We start from the raw sequence: 20,935 nt of genomic DNA on the forward strand, positions 1-20,935 counted from the left end.
AAGGGAGATTATATACAATCAGGCACATATTTTCCCACTAGGTTTCTGCTAGTCTTCAGAAGCCTTCACTAGTCACGAGGAACAGTCATCACCATGAAGGATTTCAGTGATCTTCTAGATATGAGCAGATACAAGAACTGGACTCATAAAATTGACTCCTGAAAACATCTATCTGAAGACCTGTTCGGCTAGTCCCCCACCCCCACCCCCCGCTGAGCACAGAGCGCCTCATTTCTGCTCTCCATCCTGAACTCCTTTCAGGGGGTGTTGAAGGCCAGCAGCTGCAGCAGCACGTGGTTTAATCCTTGCAGAAGTAGAAAGTGCCCATGGCAAGTGCCAACTTGTAGTTGACAGCTTCACCTGCAATTCTGTGCCTTTTCTGTTGCCCCGCCGCCACCCTACTCCCAGCCTTTATGGCCCCACCACACAGAGGCCGGGACCCGTGCAGTAGCCTCCACCTTGGCCTCCCTGCCTCTTGTTCTCCACTCTGCTCATGGCCTAAGGGGCTCCCATTCAAGATCTGCTGTGACTCTCAGCTCTATATGCTAATAATTTCCTCTACCTACTATCAAAAATGGCCGCAGAAATATTTCTGGTCCCACATGGTCTTCTAAAACCTTGCTGCTTCCTCCCAGGAGGTGGAGTCCATTTCTCCTCTCCTTGAGCTATAGACCTTTGTAGATACTTTGATGAGGAAAATAGCAGAAGCGATGCAATGTGGCCTCCAAGGCGAGGTCATGAAAAGTGGTAAATCTTCTGCCTCTCTCTCTCCCTCTCTCTCTCTTTTTATTTCAGTATTTATTCATTCATTTATTTGTTTGGCTGTGCCAGGTCTTAGCGGCAGCACTCAAGATCCTTGATCTTCATTGTGGCATGTAGGATCTTTTTTAGTTGTGGCATAGGAACCCTGGTGGCTCAGTGGTGCAGAATCTGCCTGCCAATGCAGGAGATGGGGTTCGATCCCTGAGTCAGGAAGATCCCCTGGAGAAGGAAACGGCTACCCACTCCAGTATTCTTGCCTGGAGAATTCCATGGATAGAGGAGCCTGGAGGGCTACAGTCCTTGGGGTTGCATAGAGTAGAACATAACTGAAGTGACTTAGCATGCACATCCTTGTAGAATGAGTGAGACGAATTCGTGTGCAAATTCTCCCCAGTGGGCGAGGCTCAGCCTGTGTCTCATTTCTCCAGGGTCAGCTACCTCTCCTCCCAAAGGCTTTGGTTTTGGTCCCACTTCTGATGTCTCACCTTGCACACGTCCTGTTTGCTGTGTCTAACTGATCATTCACTTCTATTTTGCTTCTTTTATTTTAATTGCCAGGCCAGGGAATTCCCAGCAATCCAGAGATTAGGAGTCTGCACTCTCACGATGGAGGGCCTGGTTTCAGTCTTCGGTCCAGGAACTAAGATCCCACAAACTGCATGGTGTGGCAAAATGAATTAATAAATACATAAAAGTAAAAATAAAAATTATTGCCCAGGGCCATTCCTACTGCTTGACTGTCTCCTCCTTTGATGATGTTCCCAGTCTCCCTCCGGGGACGCTCAGATGAGAGCTTACTGTAGAGTCTGTACTCTGGGGAGGAACGGCTAGGTCATGGATATGCTTGCCCTCAATCTGGCGAGATGCCACATCATGCAAGTGTCAAGTGGCCTTATCTGTTCCCCCACCAGCCATGGGGTCTGCTTTGGGTAGCACCAGCTTTTTTTTTTTTTAATTTTTGCTCATTTGAAGGCAATATCTCACTGTTGTTTTAATCTACATTTCTTTGATACTGGCAAGGTAGCACCTTTTTTCTTATATGATTATTGTGCTTCTCTGGCGTCTCAGATGGTAAAGAATCTGCCTGCAATGCAGGTAGACCTGGGTTCCATCCCTGGGTCAGGAAGATTCTCTGGAGGAGAGAATGGCATCCACTTCAGTATTCTTGCCTGGAGAATTCCATGGACGGAGGAGCCTGGCTGACTACAGTCTGTGGGGTTGCAAAGAGTCAGACACAACTGAGTGACTAATACTTATTGGCCATACAGGTTTCTTTTCCTAGGAGGTATTTGTTGACAACTTATGCTGAATTTTTTGTTGGGTTGGTTGTCTTCTTGATTTGCAGAAGTCCTTTATATATTCTGGAAACAAATCTCCTGCTGGTCGTGTATATTGCAAATATCTCCTCCCAGATTGTGGCATATCTTTTAATCTTGTTTATGATATTTTTTGTTGAACTGAAGATTTGAGCGTTAATGTCATCAGACTCATTATATTTTCCTTCACAGCTGATGCTTTTTTGCACCTAAGATGTTCTTCCCTGTCAAGAAGCACAAGGAGGCTTTTTCTGAGTTGCTAGTTGCACCCTATTTCTTGGCGTGGGTGTGGGGTACAAAGCCAGGTTCACTTTGTGAAATTTTATGGAGCGGCACAATCATAATGTGCGCTTTCAAAATGCATATTGTAATTAACAAAAGGTTTGTTTAAAAAAGAAATCTTTCCTTATCCTTGGGTCATAAAAATATTCTTCTAGATTTTCTCCTAAATGTGTTAAACATTTTGTTTTTCACATGTAAGCCTGGAATCCACCTGGAGTTGTGTGTGTGCGGTGTTAGCTGGGGATCTAATTTTACTTTTTCCATATGGATCACCACTTGTCCCAACACCATTTATAAAAGAGTCTGTCTTTTCCCCTCTGGCTGGTGATGCCTCCTTGTCATATAGCAAGTTCTCATTTATGCACAATCCTGCCTCTGGGCCCTTCCTCTGTTCATTTCATCTCTTTATAGCCTGATGCCAAAGCTCGTGTCCTTAATTTCCTTTAAAAGGTTAAATATTCAGTAGGACCCCTCAGAGGGTTTGAGGACAGGAAATGGTGGAGTCAGAATGATGCTGTGTCGAGGTCACTTGGAGGAGTGGAGAATGGATTTTAGGCCAAGGCCAAGGGGTCAGGAGTCCAGTTGGTGGCTGCGGCAGTATCCAAGCCAGAGGAGAGCAGCAAGGCTAAGGAATGGACTGATATTGGATCTGTAACAGACATAAAGAGGATGGGATTTGCAGACAGGTAAGAAGAATTGGGGATCCAAGACGACTCCTTGTTTTTTGGACACAGTGGCTGTTGATGTCATTGGCTGAGATGGGAAGGTCTAGGGTGCAGCTGAGAGGTGGGTCTTTAGAAAGTGCTTGATAATTGGCTGAATGAATGAATGAGCGGGGGCGGGGAGGAGGTGTGAGCTGGCAGGGCTGCCCCACCTGCTACAGTCTTCCCATCGGATTCCTTGGGGAGGATGAAGCACCACCCTCTTTGTTTTTCACATGCTTTGGCTACCAAGACCCTGAGGCTGGGAAAAGATTGAGGGCAGGAGAAGAAGGGGACGACAGCGGATGAGATGGTTGGATGGCATCATGGCCTCAATGGACTTGAGTCTGAGCAAATTTCAGGAGACAGTGAAGGACAGGGAAGCCTGGCGTGCTGTAGCCCATGGTATTGCAAAGAGCTGGACACGACTGAGTGACTGAACAAGTTTTTCAGCACGTGCGTCATTTCTCCCAAGCAGGACTCTCTTTGCTGGGGCAAGGAGCGGGGGAAGGGTCATCTTCCTCCCCACCCCCATCCTGGCTCAGCGCAGGGCCCTTGGATTCTTGGTTCCAGGATACTGGCTTCCAGACTCATTGGAGAACAGAGGCACCCGAAGGACTGAGCTGTGTCTGAGGCTGTAGGACCAACTTTGTTACTCACCTCCCTCCTTAGTTAAGGAAGTGGCCTGGATGAGTCTCCATGTAATTTTTAGGGGCGTGGGGGTGGGGAGTTTGTGTTATTATTTGCCAGGATGGAGAAGAAGCTTACAGCCTGGGAGGCCCTTGTGTGGGTGGGGTCTCAGACCAGGGCCTTTTTTTTCCCTTGCTCTATTTACAGCCTGCTATTGATTCATCAACGCCGGCTGTTGTGAAAATACCTTTAGTCCATAAAACATGGAAAATTGCATCTGAGCACTCATGCTGAGTCATTTCTCTGAGCATGTATTCAGCCAGGACAGTGTTCTTGAGGCCAGGCCCAGGGCGGGGCCTCTGTGTGGGTTTGTGTTTATTTATTAAAAAAAATTTTTTTTATTTATTTCTTAAAAAATTATTTATTTATTTGGCTGGGCTAGGTCTTAGTTGCAGCTCGCGGGATCTTTTACATTTTGGCATGTGGATCTAGTTCCCAGACCAGGGATCGAACCCAGGCCCCCTGCTTTGGGCACACAGAGTCTTAGCCTGTGGACCATCAGGAAAGTCCCTCGGTCTATGTTTAGCCTGTAGGCAGCCCCCGGTGGCCCCGTCAGCCAGCTAAAGCTGCAACACACAGGCTTCAATCATTCATTGAATCAAAAATGATTTTAAGCCCTTTGTGTGTGTTGAGAGTGAAGCTGTGTCACCAAGATGGGGAAGAGCATGGAGGGACCCCCTGGGGGTTCTCAAGTCTCCAAATAACTTCAGGGGTATGTCAAGGGATGGGGTGCGGGCAAGATGAGGAAGAGAAAGTGAAGGGAGCATCTCAGTTGGGGGTGGAGAGGAAGCCTAGGCTTAGCCTGAGTCCTACGGAGCCTTTGGCCTGAGCACTGTCCACTCCACCACAACCCTGGCCAAGGGCGACCTAGACACTGGGGTCCGGCATGACTCTTGGCTGGTAGGGAAGGAGGGAAGAAGGCAGGAGAGAAGAAACCAGTCTTTCTTAAGCAACTATTTCATGCCAAGTCCTTGCCTAAGCTTGTTCTTAAGGTCTTGTGCCTGGTCCAGGAGCACTGGTGACTTGGGGCTACAAGGCCCTGGGCCAGGGATTTCACCCCTCAAGTCTTTTATCCTCATCTGCCTCATCTGTTTCATCTGGCCTCAGGCTTGTTGTGAGGCTCGAATGAGGCGATGCAAAGGCATACTCAATAAATGGCCCTTCGTGGTTTTATAAATAATAATGACACAGTTCACATGGATTGAGTACACCCTGTCCAGGCTCTATGCTAAGTGTTTTCCTTGCAGTAAATCATTTAACCCGCCCCCCTGCTGCAACTTTGAGGCGAGTTCAGTCCCATTGTACAGATGAAAACGGCAAAGTGTAGAGGCATTAACTTGTCCAAGGCCACAAGAACACTAATGGTGGAGCCAGAATTCTGACCCAGGTGATAATGATTTATATCTCGTTCAGTACATGAAACCAGTTGAATTAAACTGGTGTTTCTCACTGTGAATTCTCCAGAACCCTCACCTCTGCCCCATCTAAAAAATTTGCTTCACTATCTGATAAGCATGAAAAATGCTGGAACACTGCATTCTCTGGCACTCTGATATATCAGAGGCTCTCAGACATGTTGTGACGAAAAAGGAAAAAGCAAAGAACCTGTTTATGTGTAACCCAGCATTTTGAAGCTTGTTCGCTTTTGGAGTCTTACTTCTGAGTCATCTTACTTCTGAGATGCCCTTAGTTAGATCAAGATGGAGACTTACACATGTTCCTGAGGCACTGCTGACTTTTGCCTGCTGCATCAGGAGTCTTTCACTTTCTTAAAGGGGTGGGGGGCATCCTGTGGACCACCTGGTTTTTGTTGTTGTTTAGTTGCTCAGTTGTATCTGACTCCTTAGTGACCCTCATGGACTGCGGCCTGCCAGGTTCCTCTGTCCATGGGATTTCCCAGGCAGGAATACTGGAGTGGGTTGCCATTCCAGGGGATCTTCCTGACTCAGGGATCAAACCCGGGTCTCCCACATTGGCAGGTGGATTCTTTACCACTGAGCCACCAGGGAAGCCCACCCTGATTTTAGGACGCTGTCTTTTTGCTTTGTTCTCTCATTCATTTTACTTATTCATTCTACAAATGCATCTTGAGTTCTCATAGGCACAATGAGAAGTGGAGAAGATGCAGCTTCTCTTTTGAGAATCTCATGGTCTGACGGGAGAGAGAGTGTGATCAGAAGTTGCAGGTACGGGGCTTCCCTGGCGGCTCAGTAGTAAAGAGTCCTCCTGCCAATGCAAGAGACACAGGTCCCATCCCTGGTCCAGGAAGATCCCACATGCCTTGGAGCAACTACGCCTGTGGGCCACGACTAGTGAGCCTGTGCTCAGGGCCCGGGAACCACAGCTACCGAGCCCACGTGCCTAGAGCCCATACTCTGCGACCCCATAAGACCCCAAGCTGCAGTGAAAAGTAGCCCCCGCTCTAGACAGCTGGAGAAAAAGCCCTCGCAGCAATGAAGATCCAGCAGAGCCAAAAATAAATACATAAATAAAATTAGATATTTTTTAAAAAAGGAGTTGCAGGGGGGCTAGGGAAGCAGAGTGGATAATACCCACCCTGTCTGAAGCCAGGGAGGGCGTTCTGGGGGAGGCGTGGCCTCAGCAGATCAGGTGAAGGGCTTTGGGCGCTCAGGAAGGTGGGCAAATCACTGTACTATCTGTGGAGAAGCCCTGCATTACCTCAACTCTGCAAGACCGCCCCCTCACCCCCACCCCAGGATTATCGGATTCCATTTTATGAAGGCTATTTTACAGCTCTGCAAATCCTGGGTAACTGATGGCGACGTAAACCAATTTCGGTCTATACTGTGGATTCAGAACCCGCCTGCAGGGCATCGACTGGCTGCCCCTCCCCAGTTCTGCCTCCGTGTCTACATTCATTTCAGTAGTCCCAGTCAACAAGTGTGTCTGTTCTTCACCTCTTTTGAACTGGTTATATCTCTTAATTTTCCTATGGATTTAGGAGTGCAATAAACTCTTTAACGCATGTTCATTTTTATATGTGTGACAGTCATGATTTGACCTCTTTTCAAAGGATAGTAGCTAGAGGCTTCCCAGGCACAGACCCAGAGGCTTGGTCTCAGCACTAGGCATTGAGTAGCAGGTGGCCCGACCCAGATCTTCACCCGAGCAAACCATTGAAAGCAACTGAACTGGGCTGTTTTTTCAGCCTCCACTCAGGAAGAGTGGAGGCAGTTTGTTGCCATTCAGTTGCTAAATCATATCTCTTTGCTACCCCCATGGACTGCAGCACACCTGGCTTCCCTGTCCTTCACTCTCTCCCAGAGCTTGCTCAAACTCGTGTCCATTGAGTCAGTGATGCCATCCAACCATCTCATTCTCTGGCGTCCCTTTCTCCTCTTGCCTTCAATCTTTCCCAGCATCAGGGTCTTTTCCAATGAACAATCCCTCTGCATCAGACGGTCAAAGTATTGGAGCTTCAGCGTCAGTCCTTCCAATGAATATTCAGGACTGATTTTCTCTAGGATTGACTGGTTTGATCTCCTTGCAGTTCAGTGGACTCTCAAGAGTCTTTTCCAGCACAACAATTTAAAAGCATCAGTTCTTTGGCGCTCAACCTTCTTCATGGTTCAACACCGCCCCCGCCACCACCACCCTGGGTCTCTTGCGTTGAAGGCAGATTCTTTACCATCTGAGCCACCAAGGAAGCCCTGGGGGCAGCTAGAGTAAAACAAACCTTTGTTGTTGTTTGGTCAGTAAGTCGTGTCTGACTCTTTTGTGGCCCCATGGACTGTGGCCCGCCAGGCTCCTCTGTCCATGGAATTCTCCAGGCAAGAACACTAGAATGGTTTGCCATTTCCTTCTCTGGCAAATCTTCCCAACCCAGGGGTTGAATCCAGGTCTCCTGGATTGCGGTGGATTCTTTACCCCTGAGCCACCAGGGAAGCTCAGAACAAAAAACATGCTAATGATCAATTGACAGGCATCGATGTGCATGGAAACTGAATATTGCTTGGCTCCGTGTCACCTCCCGATTGGCGAGCCTGCAGAGGAGCTGAATATGACTCTTCTCTGGTGAGATCCATAGCATCTCTGACACTGCCATTCCTCAACGACAGTCAGGGAGCACACAACAGGCACAGCTAATTTGTTTAATGAGCTTGCCCTGAGCACAGACGCAGGCAAAACTCACCAAGAACAGAGGTGAGTGGGGACACCTGAAGCCTGTGTCTGAAACGAGGCTTGTTAGAATCGCCAGTCCTAGGCACCCTTAACATAATTAGCTAAAAAAACAGTTCCTGAAATGCGCCAAAGAAGGTGAGAGAAACTGGACTCTATCTAGGAACGTCTTGTAATATATGCACCATTTGAAGGAAGCTGGCCTGGGCTCTTCCAGCCTCGCCCCACAGGCCTCGGGCTCCAGGAAAGGATTTCTTCATTTCTCTTCCTCCTCCCTCCTCTTCATCTAGTAGCTCTGGCCAGAGAGCTGATGGAGTCCTGTTTCCTGTCCTCCCTGGGGCGGGCCCTGCTTGGGGGCCCTCGGCCAGACACGACTTTGCCCCACTCCCTGTCAGTGTGGGACTGGGAGGGTTTCCAGTGGGCCAGAGCACTGGGCATGTATGATGTACCCAGGCTCTGTGCCGGTGCCCATGACCTAGACCCATTCACTGTGCAGAAGGGTCAGGGCTGTGGGCACAGGGGCGCCCCCATCAAATATTCCTGCAACACCCAGGGACGCCGTGTAGGCGTCTGAGGAGCCAGAATTGGCAAAGGGCAAGGAAACGGCCACATAGTCTCAGCACCTGCCCAGACTGGCTTCTGAGCTCTCTGGGGCGGCTCCAGGAACGCAGGAGCTGGGGCGATGGCTGGGCCTGCTTCCCTGGGGCCGGGTGGCACTGCGCTTTCCTTGAACCCCTCAGGACTCCTGTAGGGGTGGGGTCCTGAAGGTCCCCTTCCTCCTTGGCAGGCAACCCATCAGGAAAGTGGCCCTGATCCCCAAGCTTGGCTTCCTCATCTGATTTGCATAACAGTCTGCCCAGACCAGCTCTGTCCATTGAGCACCCAGGGCCGGAGCCCGGCACTGCCCTTTGGCCAAAAACCCCAACCAGCCAAACAAACAAAACTCTGGTGTAAGGACAGGCTATCGATGGTTCCTGGGCAGTCTTTCTGGGGAGCTGCCTGCTGGGGACTGGCTGGCTCTGGAGTAAGCTTGGGTCAGTCCCAAGCAAGGGGCCCTCCTGGAAACTGCATCCTCCTGGCGAGAGGCCCACCCTCCCATCTGTGGGGCTGGAGGGAGCCCTGGGAGAATCTGTCACACACACACACACACACACACACACACACACACACAGAGGCATGGCGAGGGATGTCATCACAGCACTGCCTGTCTTAGCAAGACTAGAAATAACCTCCTCCATGTCCAACAGTTGGGGAGGGGATCAGGGATTCTGGGCTTCCCTGGCGACTCAGTGGTAAAGAATCCCCGGGCCAATGCCGGAGATGTAGGTTCGACTTCTGGGTCTGGAAGATCCCCTGGAGAAGGAAATGGCAACCCACTCCACTATTTTGCATGAAAATTCCATAGACAGTGGAGCCTGGTGGGCTACATGCAGTCCATGGGGTCGCAAAGAGTGGAACATGATGGAACACACAGGCACCCATTTCCATGGAGTACTGCAAGCCCAGAAAAGGAATGAGGGTCTCCGCAGTGTGCGCACAAGGAGGGAGGGTAGCTTCTCCGTACCCATCCCCTCAGTGCACTCAGTGGCTCAGTCGCGTCCAGCTCTTTGTGACCCCGTTGACTGTAGCCTGCTAGGCTCCTCCGTCCGTGAGATTCTCCAGGCAAGAAGACTGGAGTGTGTTGCCATCTCCTCCTCCAGGGGGTCTTCCTGACCCAGGGATAGAACCTGCATCTCTTGCATCTCCTGCACTGGCAGGTGGGTTCTTTACCACTGAGCCACCTGGGGAGCCCCCCATTTCCTCAGAGGCTGCCATCAGCCCCGGAGCCGGGCTCTCATTTCCCTCAGAGGCCCCCGTCCCCCTGCAACCTCACTCAGCGCTCCCTGTGTCTCACAACCCTGCCTCAGCCCAGCACTGAGACTGGGGCAGAAGAGTGAGGAAGAAGAGCTGGGTAGGCCTGCCAGTCTCAGCTGGGTGACCTAGAGCAACCCAGCGCCTGCTCTTTGCCTCAGTCTCCCTGCCTGTAGAATGGGGACAATCTCCCCACCTTGCAGGTGAGATAAGCACCTGGTGCACAGAGTAGGAGTCCAGCAGGGGTGAATGTGACTTAAGTTTTGCTCACTGGGAACTATGGGGGTGCAGACCAGAGGCTGGGGGGGGTCGGGAAGGTTGGGGAGCCGTTGGCGGGGGCGGGGCAGGGGCTCAGATGGCAGCCTTGCCTGTCACATGCTCTGCGTGCGTGTCAGGGGTGCTGAGCCCAGCTCCTTGGGCCGCCTCCACAGCAGACAAGGGGAAGAGGTCACGCCACCGTTTCCTGACGGAGCGGGGAGGAGGCGCATCAGGTGACACAGGGTGACAGCCCCAGCCCTCCCGCTCGCCCCCCACCTGCTCCAAGAGTCACCCGGCACCACTGGAGCGGGGAGACCTCAATTCACCCATAGGGGCTGGGGGCTTGTCCCAGAGCCACGTTTGCTCGGCGAGCTTGCTACATGAATAGAGATGACAGTTTTAGGGAACTTCTGAGGGAGCTGGTGGACGCTGTGTAGGGTGATCATTTCCGGGACTCTGAGCAGGGCTGAGCTAGAAAAGATGGGGGGTCTGAGAATGAAGCTCCCACTGGGCCTGCAGGCGCGGGGGCCCAGCCCTGCCCGTGATCTTCCATGAGCCTGACAGTGTCCAACCCCTGGACCTGCAGGCTGGCAGTGGGCTTTGGAGGGATTCTCTGTCCCCTCTGGAAAGTTAGACTTTTTTCCCCAATTAAACCTTTCCGACTTGATGATTTAGTTCCCCCTTTCACTTTCCCCTCCTCCTTTAAGTGCATATCTCATTGCTATTCTTGCAACAGACCTTAAAATAAAGCAATATGAATTATATTCTTTATTCCCTTCAAGGGCCCCATGAGGAAGACTTGACAATATCCTTGTTTTTCAGATGAGGAAACAGTCAGTGAGGACAAGGAACCTCGCTGAGGTTGCCCTGATGGTAAGAGGCCAGGGCCCAGTCTAACCCACACGCTTTCCTGCCTTCCGGACAGCAGGCCCGGCTGGCACTGGGCTGTCCCAGAGGGTACTCAGCCCACCGCCAGAGGGCAGAAGCCTGACCTGAGGGGTTGGGAGGTATATCAGGGAGGCTTCCAGAGGAAGGGGTCTGGGGATCTAGGGGCAAGGAAAGGAGGCAGGAAGAGGGTTCTGGTGGAGGAAAAAAGTGTGTGCAAAGGCAGGCTGGTGTGGGGAGGGTGGGCTTAGGTTGGGGTGGCTAGAGTGAGGGGACAAATGGAGAAGGGCAGGGTCAGGGCTCCGCTCAAGAGGCGGGAGTGGGGGACTTCCTTGGAGGCCCAGTGATGAAGAACCGACCTTCCGGGCTTCCCTGGCGGCTCAGTGGTAAAGAATCTGCCTGCCAGTGAAGAGGACACAGGTTCGATCCCTGGTCCTGGATGATCCCACATGCCTCACAGCAACTAAGCCCCCGCACTCCAGCTACTGAGCCTGTGCTCTAGAGCCCAGGAGCCGCAACTACTGAAGCCGCCCTGGAGCCTGAGCGCCACGAGAGAAACCTCTGCAGGGAGAACGCCATGCACCGCAGCTAGCAAGTAACCCCCGCTCCCTGCAGCAAGAGAAGAGCCTGTGCAGCAACGAAGACCCAGCACAGCCAAAAATAAAGAAATAAAGTTAAGAAAATAAAGAAACCCCCTTCCAATACAGGGACATGGATTCGATTCCTGGTCGGGCAGCTAAGATCCTGCCTGCCTCAAAGTGTGGCCAAAAATTAAAAAAAAAAAAGAGGTGGGAGTGGGAGGTGAGGGCAGTGGAGTCAGATGGGGCTCAGGCATCCCCAGGGCTGAGGGAGGAGAACCCTGGCCGGGCACGTCCCAGACACTTGGCAAGACTGGGCTGGGCCCCCAGCTGCCTGGTTCCAGTGCCTGCTAGAGTGGGCGTCTGTCTCATAGGCTTAGGATCCCAGGACAGGGATGGGAACCTCTGGCTGAGGGGCTCAGGAGACAAGCTCAGAGTTTCCTTCAGCTGAGGGGGTCTGAAGACCTCGGGACCACCTCCCCTCTTCAGCTCTTCCCAGGAGTCAGGTTCCCCAGGCTGGGATCTGCAGAGACTCTGGGTCCTCATGCTGACTTTCTAAAAACCGTATTTGCACTAAAGTGTTAATGACTCATATTGCTCACAAGATAGTGGTTCTCAACTCTGACTGTTCAAAAAAGTCATCTGAGGTGTGTGCGAAGGTAATGACTGTCGTTTTTATAAGAATGATACACGCTCCTTCTCAGACAAAACAAGCAAGTTAGAAAAGTACAAAGAAGGAAGCCACGAATCCCCTGGCTAGAATGTCAACTTCCTGAGCCCAGGAGCTTTATCTCTTCTGTTCTGTACTGTGTTCCCAGATCCTAGAACTTTCTGGCATGGAGCAGAGGCTTAATACAGCCAATTATCCACTGCTAACATTTGGTGAATGCCAACTATACACAGAGAGACAGGGAGAAAGGTCAATCGGTGGTTGTCATTTAGTGGCTAAGTAGAGTCCGACTCTTTGTGACCCCATAAACTGTAGCCCACCAGGGTTCTCTGTCCATGGGATTCTCCAGACAAGAATATTGGAGTGGGTTGCCATTTACTCCTCCAGAGATCGAACCCTACGTCTCCTGCCTTGCAGGCAGATTCTTCACCACTGAGCCACCTGGGAAGCCGAAATAATTTTAAAACGTGGGATTGTATCACACCTGCTCTATTTTAAACAAAAAGTATTTAATTTTTATTGAGTTTAATGGAAAGAAAATGAAAAACTTGCTAAATCTTAAATAAACTTTTATTTTCCACAGAGATATTCGTTCATAATGAATTTATGAAACATTAAGAAAAAAGTCATGAAACCCATTAAGAGATTGGAGTCTTGGGGAAAAAGAATAAACCCTCCACTTTGGGCAGGCTCAATATGTCTTGGGATCACTTCCTCCTTTCCCGCTCCCCACAGCTCCTGGTTCTGATGTTAATATTTTCACTTTGTCAAGGTTTATAACACTTATACTCTGTTCTGCATCTATAATTCTCCTAGTATTTTGGCTTAGTTCTGTACTTAAATAGATTTCATTCTTTCTTTTGAGCACATCGTGTCCCTGAATTTTGCGTTTGGAGTCATCTCCCGGTTGAATCAGTAAAACCTGTGAAAGACTTTGAATTTGGACCAGCAAAAACAACCAAAGACTGGTGGGCGTCCTGCATCTAGAAATGCAAATTGGTTTTGTCCAGTGGAAGGCCATTGACTGCTGTCTGTGGCCATTGAACCGTACATGTGGATTCATTTCAGTATTTATCTGCCTATATATGTGTGTGTGTTGTTCCAATTTTCCTTTGAACTAGTTGGGAAATATTACTTGTTCCTTCATTACTTAAGGAGTTTAATAAAAATTTTGACATGTGTTCCTTTTATATTGTCTGAGAGTCATGATTTTACCTTTTTTTTAAAAAAAATTCATTTATTTGGTCGTTTTGGGTCTTAGTTGTGGGGCACTGACTCTAGCTGTGGTGTGGGGGCCCAGCTGGCATGGGGGATCTTAGTTCCCCGACCAGGGATCGAACCGGTGTGCCCTGCATTGTGAGGCAGATTCTTAACCACTGGACAACAAGGGAAATCCTTGATTTTACCTTTGGAAAAAATGGACACTTTTTTTGGGTGGGGGTATCGCTCTGCATGGCTGGTAGGATCTCAGTTCTCCAGCCAGGGATTGAACCCCGGGCCATGGCAGGGGAAGCACTGAGTCCTAACCAGTGGACTGCCAGGGAATTCCCCAAAATGAACACTTCTGATGGTTAGCTGGATTCATGACTGTGTTTTCTTGTTTTTTTTTTTTTTTCCTTCAAGAAAAGGCTCAAGGATACTATTTCCATGGTGTCTATGAGTCCAAACAACCCCAGCGGGTGTAACATTCTTGGTTTCCCCTTTCCATACCACTGTGAACACTCAGCTCTCTTGTCTTCTGGTCTTGAACGTTGCTGTGGAAGAATCTGAGGTTGTCAACCAAAAAAAAAAAAAAAAAATACAAGAAGGCTACAAATAAGAAAAGAGTTTATTTCGGGTCTTAAGAAGCTTAAGTCAGAAGAGATAGACTTGGGTAAAACTGAGTGTTCAGGAAAGAGGAAGAGTTGGAGGCTTGTAAAGCAAAAGCCACAAGGCTGGACTCTGACCCAAGGAAGGGAATTTTTTGTACTTATAGGATGGGCTGTCGCAAGTTATTTCAGGGTGAGGGCCCAAGTATCTGGAGCTTCTGGAACACGGGCAGATGCGTCGCGTAGATTCCATCTGGGTCGTGTGTGGGTGCCTGGTTGCTCAGCGGTGTCTGCCTCTTTTCAGCCCCATGCACTGTAGCCCAGGGCTTCCCACATGGTACTAGTAGCAAAGAACTCCCCTGCCAACGCAGAAGACATGAAAGATACGAGTTCGATCCCTGAGTGGGGAAGATCCCCTGGAGGAGGGCACGGCAACCCACTCAAGTATTCTTGGCTGGAGAATCCCCATGGACAGAGGAGCTTGGCCAGCTGCAGTCCATGGGGTCGCAGAGCTGGACGAGACTGAAGAGACTTAGCACGCGTGCACAGACTGTTGCCCGCCAGGCTCCTCTGTCCATGGGATTTCCCAGGCAAGAATACTGGCGTGGGTTGCCATTCCCTTCTCCAGGAGATCTTCCCAACCCAGGGATCAAACTCTGTCTCCTGCATTGGCAGGCAGATTCTTTACCACTGCGCCGGTTAACAACGCTGTGATGGTTTTAGGTGAAGAGCGAAGAGACTCAGCCACACATGTACATGTATCCATTCTCCCCCAAACTCCCCTCCCATCCAGGCTGCCGCACAACATTGAGCAGAATTCCCTGTAGTTCAATAGTAGGTCCTTGTTAGTTATCCATTTAAAATACAGTGGTGTGTACCTGTCCATCCCAAACTCACTAATTATCGCTTCCTCCCCTCTCCCCCAGCATCCCCCACCATAATGACATGCCTTAAAGGTGGAATTCAAAAAGAAGTGATACAAATGAGCTTCATCACAAAACAGAAAGAGACTCACAGACTTGGAGAACGAACTTCTGTGCTCTTTTCCCACTCTGCTCATCTTATTGACGTTTCTCTCTCCTGAAGCTATTAGTTTCAAGGAAGCTGCCTTTGATCCTCGGCCCCATCGCCTTCCAGCCGTGCCCTCATGTGATTTCCTTCCCTTTCCTGGTGGTTGGCAGGGTGGCCTTGCAAGTTCTTTTCATCTTGCTCAGTTAATTCGAGCATCTCCTGCAAATGGTCCACTTCTCGCCTGGGAACCAGGCTGCCTTCCCCTGGAAGGATGGTTTCGAGGGCTGTGTTGTTCTCAGTTTTAGGGGGAGCCCCAAGTGTGCAGGGGTTGGGGAAGAGGCCCCCTTGCTCAAGGCACGGGTCTTCTGTTACCTGCCCTTCACATACCCTGCACCCCAGACCCCCTCTGCCCAGCCAGGCCTGTGTCCTACTCCCGCGTCCCAGGTAGCCTGGGATCCATGAGATCGGGGGCCCCTGGAGTCCTCTGCTGGAGATTGTTTTCTTAGCGTGTTGATTCATCTCTCATAATCTGTCATTCTCATTCACATTGTCAGGTATTGGGGTAGGGAGAGTCTGTGTTCTCCTCTCACTCTGCTATCTAAAGCCTGAACTCCTCTCCTAGGCAGTCTCTTTGAAAGCAATTTTTAAAACAATATTTTTATTTTATTCTTTACCATCTGAGCCACCAGGGAAACTTCAGATGGAAAATAATCCACCTGCAATGCATGAGACCTGGGTTTGATCCCTGGGTCGGGAAGATCCCCTGGAGGAGGGAATGGCAACTGACTCCAGTACTCTTGCCTGGGCAACCCCAAGGACAGAGGAGCCTGGCAGGCTACAGTCCATGGGGTCGCAAAGAGTTGGACACAACTGAGTGACTAACACTGTTATTTTATTTATTTTTCTGGCTGCCTCAGGTCTTAATTGCATCATGCAGGATCTAGTTCCCTGACCAGGGATGGGTCCCCTGTGTTGGGTGTGAGGAGTCTTAGCCACCGGACCACCAGGGAGGTCCCTCGGTGGCCTCTTAATACAAATCTCCAGGCCCTGCTCACCCAGAGGCCCAGAGCCTCAGATTCTGTGTGTCCGGGTGGGACCTCTCCCTCTCCACTCCAAAAGAAATGGGTGGCCAGGCCAAGGTGGAGGACTGCTGAGTCATCTACCAGGGTCATTTGCATTTCTTTCAAGTTAAAATAATGTGGTTCTGATTATGTAAAATCACATATCTATAAATATATCACAGTTTTGGAATGTCCTAACAGATGGGCATATTGGATCATTCATTCTAATGATGAGCCCACTGAGGCCCAGAGAGGGGAAGTGACTTGCCCAAGGTCACCCAGCATGTCAGCAACAGGTTTGAAGGACTGAACAGACAGGTTTGAAGACACAGAAGTGCCAATCCCAGATGTGGGGCCTTGGGATCAGGGTAGCCCACCTCCGAGGGCAGGAAGGTCTCTGCCTGTAGCAAGAGCAGCTCCCTTCCCATCTCAGGGCCTTGGAGAGAGGATATGGGTGTGGCCCTTCCCTGGGGGCATTGCTGGGGAGGGCAGCCAGGCCAGGAGGCACACTGCCAGTCCAGGTAGAGTGACCCCACTTCCCCTCCTTCCTGCCTCACCCCATCACCCACTGCCCCAAAGCCATGCTCTCCGCATGAGCCCCAGATCTGGCCAGGACCATGGGCCGGGCGGCAGGTTGAGCCGTCCTGGTGAGAAAGCAGCCTCAGAACAGGTGGGGAACCTGGGATGAGGGCTGGAGAGGGGTCGGTCAGGCCTTTCTGGGAGGGACGCCTGCTTGCCCAGGGAAGGGGCTGCCGGCGCAGTTGAGCCATGACCAGGCAACACAGCTTGACCATCCATCAAGAGGATGGGCCAGGGACTTGCCTGGCAGTCCAGTGGTTAAGCCTCTGTGCTTCTACTGGAGGGGGCGCATGTTCAATTCCTGGTCAGGGAAGGTTCCTGCCTGCTGAGTGTCTTGGCCGAAAAAAAAAAAAAAAAAAAAGGATGGGCCAGGACCCTCAGGCATTTAGGTCAGCCTCGCCGGGTGTCCTGGGTGTTATCAGCCACCGGCCTTTTTCCTCCCAGGCTTGCTATAGGGCCAGGGAGCCCATGCACATTGTGGCATGCACATGGTCAAGGCTGGCTGCAGCAGCAGCTGAGTGTGCATTCCGAGCTGGCACCTCCTCCCCGGGCGCCCTGTGTCTGACGGAGTCACGGTGGTCCTGCCTTGGGGTCACTTCCCTGTACTACCCAGAGCGCAGCGAGCGCAGTGCAAGTCCCGGCCGCCCTCCTGACTCACACACTCCCTGGGACATTCGCATTCCCTGGGACTCTGGCCAGCCCAATGACATCGGGCAGCCTGGGGAGAATCTGGACCCAACCCTGCCTGGTTTGATGGCTCCACCGCCTGCTTCAGGGACAAGCAGGACTCTCTCCTAGGTGGCGAGGAGGGTAGATTCCTGTAAAGGTGCTCTCCTGAGCTCAGAACAGATCCATTCCACAGGGAAACAAGAAATGCTTCACTGGAGTATTTTTGTGAGGAGTTGAAAAGGAATCTCACCATTCACCATAATGAAGCTGCAACTGAGTTTCTCTCTGGGAGGTCTCTGCTCTTTCCTTGCTCAGCACGCCCCCCACCCTGTCCTCTCCCACCCCCGCCTGACCTGGAGTCCCCTCTACTGTTCAGCCTCAGCTCTCTGTTTGCACAGCTCTTACCACAACTTGGGGTGCTGACAGTGGCCCCCAAGGGTGCCCCGGGGAGTGTGTGAATCAGGAGGGCGGCCGGGACTTGAACGGGGCTCGCCGCGCTAAGGCAAGTACAGGAAGTGCCCCAAGGCAGGACCACCGTGACTCCATCAGACACAGTGCGCCCGGGGAGGAGGTGCCAACTCAGAATGCACACTCAGCTGCTGCTGCAGCCAGCCTTGACCACATCACCGTGTGCATGGGCTCCCTGGCTCCACAGCAAGCCCAGGAGGAGACAGGCCAGGTGTCTATCAGCGTCCCCCAGGTCCCATTTTTCAGATGAGGGAGTGAGGCTCAGGGAAGCTGAGGGCTCATGTGGCTGAGACACCCCAGAGACTGTGCACACCCCACTCTGTAACTCCTTGGGCGGTTATAGTCTGACTGCACCACGGACTCCAAGCACCTCTCCATGCCCGACCCTCCCAGCTGTCCTAGCCACCCTGCCTAGCTTGCCATCCGCTGGGTTTGTGACAGGGCAGCTCCACTCCCTCTTCTCCAAGGCTTGTCTCCTCCTTGACATCGCAGGCAGCTGGTCATTATGCCCAGCTGTCATCAGATATTCTTGCCTGGGGTTTCACACTTCCTAATTTGCTCTCATTTTTAATTTTTTGGCTGTGCCACAGCATGCTGTGTGCCAGTGGCAAGCGACTGAGCCCCTGAGCCTCAGTGTTCTCATCTGTAAAATAGGAGTATCCTATATAAAAGCAGCATCCTTGGGCTTCATAGGTGGCTCAGTGGTAAAGACTCTGCCTGCCAAGTAGGAGACACAGGTTCACCACTGGGTCAGAAAGATCCCCTGGAGGAGGAAATGGCAACCCACTCCAGTATTCTTGCATGGAGAATTCCATGGATAGTGGAGCCTGGCGGGCTGCGGTCCATGGGGTCACAAAGAGTTGGACATGACTTAGCGACGAAACTATGACAGCACGTTGGATCTTAGTTCTCTGACCAGGGATCAAACCCACGCCCCCTGCATTGGAAGTGCCGAGCCTTAAGCACCAAACCGCCAGGGAAGTCCCGCTCTCATCATTTTATAGTGGGAGTCCTCTCCTCACTTTGAAGAAGGCTTGGTTCTCAGGGAAGGAGATGCAGAGCTGAGCTGCTCCCATATTCCTCCTGGCTCTTGGTTTCAGGGACTCCCTGTGTGTTCCTTGGAGGGGCTATACTGTCCAGGGAGTCTGCTGAGGACTTTATCAGCCTCTGAGGCAGGGTCTCTGGACCTTCCAGGTGTGCTGGCCTCTCTGACCATCTGATGAAGGTCCTGACCCCTCTCCCAGAAATCTGCACAGATATACAGAAATAGTACATACACTTTAGGGGTTTATACACCCTCTGCTATCCATCCCTGGATCTTCCAAGGGCTCCTAGAGTCTGCATGGAGACCTCTTATGTTAGGAGGTGCTGTCCGCCAATCTCCAGAACCCAGAATCTGGCTGCTTATGATGGTTAAGAGGACTGGATGCATCCACACCTGAAGGAGGCTTCTTTTACTGAGAGAGCAATTTCAAAAAAAGAACAGGTTGAGGGGGGCTTCCCTGGTGGTCCAATGGGGAAGAATCCACCTGCCAGTGCAGGGGACATGGGTTGCATCTCTGGTCCAGGAAGATCCCTCATGGCTCAGAGTAACAAAGCCAGTGCACCCCAACTACTGAGCCTGAGCCCTACAGCCCTGGTTCCACAACAAGAGATGCCACTTCAATGAGAAGCCTGAACTCTGCAACTAGAGAGTGCCCTTGAGCAGCAACAAAGACCCAGCACAGCCAAGAAAAAAAAGAAGAATCAGGTTGAGAATGGCTGAGCCCACTGAGTGAGAGCCAAGTCCAGTGCATTCCCCAGCCAACTTCTGCACAGACATATGCAACAGAGAACCCAAGCGTAGGGTGGGTCCCGGCCACAGCAACAACAGTCCATGTCCAGTGAGTGCCAGGCATGGCACTACCTGCTCACCATGCATTATCTCGTTAAACACGCAGAAGAGTAAATCTCACAGGGGGTATGCTCTTACGATCACTCTGAGGCACAAAGAAGTTAAGGAACTTACTCAAGGTCACACAGTAAATTGTTTCGGTTGGCCTCTGACCTCAAGCACGCTGACTCCAGAACCATCTGACAGTCCTTGTGCCTTCATGAAAGTGAAAGTGTTAGACCTTCAGTCGTGTCCGACTCTTTGGGATCCCCATGGGCTGTAGCCCGTCAGGCTCCTCCGTCCATGGGATTTCCCAGGTACGAATACTGGAGTGGGTTGCCATTCCCTTCTCCAGGGGATCTTCCTGACCCAGGGGTTGAACCCAGGTCTCCCAGATTGCAGGCAGATTCTTTACCATCTGAGCCACATTTCATAGCGAATGGAGAAACACAGCCAGTGGGGTGGGGGCCAGGGGGCGGGGGGATTGGCCCTATCCTCTCCTGAGACATGCCTTTGGATGTTGTGGGGTCAAGGCAAGGAGAGCAGGCTCTAAGTGGATGCTGAAATGGTAGTGTTCTGGAAACCCTCTGTAGCACATTGGTGCCCCCAGCCCTGTATCATGAAATGGTATTTGCCTGGCTTGGCAGGGAGACAGAACTCCACTTCCCCCGGCAAATTTGGGTGGTGATGTGACCCCATTTGACCTCACAGGCTGGCAAAGCCTGCGGAGCATCAGCCTACACTCCTTTTTCCTGCTTTTAAGTTTCCCTTTACCTCCAGCGCTCTCTGCAAAGTGCCTGTGGGAAACCATGTTCCTTTCACTGCTTCCTTGGTGAAGGCAGACTTGGGTGCTGGAGGAGCTTTTTCATGAAGCCAGACCACTTCCTGCAAATGGCTTTCCCACCCAGGCATTCCGGCCCACCCGACAGGCTCAGCTGACATTGCAGGGGAAATCAAGGCTGAAAGTGTTGCCCTGGACTTCCCTGGTGGTACTGTGGATAAGAGTCCGCTTGCCAATGTAGGAGACACAGGTTTGATCCCTGGTCTGGGGAGATGCCACATGCCGCAGAGCAACTAAGCCTACATGCTGCAACTACTGAGCTTGCGCACCTGGAGTCTGTGCTTGGAAACAAGAGAAGCCCGTGCACCACAAGCGGAGAGCAGCCCCCGCTCACTGCAACCAGAGAAAGCTCAGGGGCAGCGGTGAAGACCCAGCACAGCCTCCATAAATAAATAAGAAAGAGGTTGCCTTGCCTACAGCCCAAAGCTACATTCCCAGCAGCCGAAGTTTGTATTCACCCTGAGGGCTGACTCCCGGGGCTCTTCCCTCAGC

Source organism: Ovis canadensis, chromosome 18 (genome assembly GCF_042477335.2).
Source record: "Ovis canadensis isolate MfBH-ARS-UI-01 breed Bighorn chromosome 18, ARS-UI_OviCan_v2, whole genome shotgun sequence".
Classification (NCBI taxonomy): domain Eukaryota; kingdom Metazoa; phylum Chordata; class Mammalia; order Artiodactyla; family Bovidae; genus Ovis; species Ovis canadensis.